Source organism: Chelonoidis abingdonii, chromosome 11 (assembly GCF_003597395.2).
Source record: "Chelonoidis abingdonii isolate Lonesome George chromosome 11, CheloAbing_2.0, whole genome shotgun sequence".
Classification (NCBI taxonomy): domain Eukaryota; kingdom Metazoa; phylum Chordata; order Testudines; family Testudinidae; genus Chelonoidis; species Chelonoidis abingdonii.
This window is the reverse complement of record NC_133779.1, coordinates 16,378,410-16,380,542: the sequence shown is the minus strand read 5'-3', so window position 1 is coordinate 16,380,542 and position 2,133 is coordinate 16,378,410.

Below are 2,133 nucleotides of genomic sequence, written 5' to 3'. Positions count from 1 at the left end.
GGGGGCCATATGGCTGAATAGGCCAGAAGAATTGAACCCCCACCGTGTAAAGACTTCCCCTGGGGGTGGGGACAGGGGAAAAGCTGTGTATGTGGGGAGCCTGGAGCTGGGCTAGCAGTGGCTACGGATTGGGAGTGAGAGGCACCGGCAGAGCTGGGGAGGGGGCAGAGCCGGGCTAGTGGGGGACTTCGGGTTGGGAGTGAGGGGCACCGGCAGAGCTGGGGGTGGGGAGGGCCAGAGCCAGGCTGGTGGGGGCTGCGGGTTGGGAGTGAGGGGCACCAGCAGAGCTGGGGGAGGGAGCAGGGCTGGACTAGCAGGGGGCTGTGGGTCGGGAGTGAGGGGCACCGGCAGAGCTGGGGGTGGGGTCCAGGGCCGGGCTGGCGGGGGGCTGCGGGACAGAAGTGAGGGGCGCTGGTGGGGGAGCAGGGAGCCCAGGGCCAGGCGGGCGCACGTGTCTCTGCCTGCCTGTGCGGTTTTCCAGTTCTGACTCCCTGCCTACGTGTGTTTCCCACATACACCCATGTGCCCTGAGGCAGGAGCAGCCGCAACAGCTGGGCCCTTCCGCACCACAACAGCCCCCGCTCCAGCAACGAAACCCGACACGCTGCCAGACCGGGGCCCAGCCAAGGGGAAAGTGAGCTGGGGACAGAACCCAGGAGTCCTGGTTCCCAGATCCCCCCACCCCCACTCTAACCACCAGCTCCCACTCCCTTCCAAGAGCCAGGGAGAGAACCCAGGAGTCCTGGCTCCAACCCGCCCCCCTGCCCACACGGGGTGTGTGCTACAGGGCAAGTGCTTTGAGCACTGGACATCCCCTATCGGCCACAGCTCCCCTGGATCAGTGGGGCCAGCCCCCCAGCTGGCCTGACCTGGGATGGTCCGTGGGTCTGTGGCTGGGGAGATGGTTTCACCTGGGAAGTGGGACCCCACCTTGCAGAGCGCATCCATCTGCGCCAGCTGCTGCCTGGCCCTGGTGGTCAGCGGGTGTCCTGCTTGGGGTGTCAGGGCAGGAGACAGGCCCCTCCCCAGTGCCAGCCACCATGAGTCAGCCCTGCAGCTGGCCAAGAATCTGGGCCTGGCCTGGCCCCTCCAGCGCCCGGGGTCCCATGAGACACACACCGGATGGGAGCCGACCGCGCTGAACTATCGATCCTCCCAATTCCCAGCATGACTCCGCTTCCCATCCAGCCCCGTCCTGGAGTCTGACCCATGGACCCTGCCCCCTCCTTGCCCCCCAGGTCCCCCCACCCGGGGCCTTGAGCTCCCCACTGTCCATCGGATCCTCATCGCTCCCCAAGGGGGCCAGGATCCAGTGGCTGCAGCTCCACTGGGGTCAATGGACCCAGACCCCCAGCTTGGGCCACCAGCCCGCAGCTCCATTGGATCAGTGGGCCAGACCCCTAGCCTGGCAGTGGCCGCAGCTCCATTGGATCGGTGGGGCCAGACCCCCAGCCTGGCCAGTGGCTGCAGCTCCATTGGATCGGTGGGGTCAGACTCCCAGCCTGGCCAGTGGCTGCAGCTTCACTGAATAATCAGTGGCCCAGACCCCCAGCCTGGCCAGTGGCTGCAGCTCCATTGGATCGGTGGGGCCAGACCCCCAGCCTGGCCAGTGGCCGCAGCCCTATTGGATCAGTGGGGTCAAATCCCCAGCCTGGCCACTGGCCGCAGCTCCATTGGATCAGTGGGGCCAGATCCCCAGCCTGGCCAGTGGCTGCAGCTCCATTGGACCGGTGGGGCCAGACCCCCAGCTGGCCAATGACCGCAGCTCCATTGGATCAGTGGGGTCAAATCCCCAGCCTGGCCACTGGCCGCAGCTCCATTGGACCGGTGGGGCCAGACCCCCAGCTGGCGTGACTCAGAGTCACTCCAGAGTGACACCCCTTTAGACACCAGCTGAGCCGCTGGCCCTCTATGGAGCGAATTTGCCCATCAAGACACAGCGGGGGCTTCTAGGGACAGATCCTCAGCCAGTGTAAACGGGTGTCACTCCAGAGTGACACCGACGGACCCAGCCGGGACCTAGCCCTGCGCCACGGCCAGCCTCCCCTCCCCCAGCCGCGATGGGACCCTTCAGCCGCCCCCCGCCCCCCCCCGGCCCCCAAATCCTCAGCGTCGGCGGCTCCCATGGGGGGG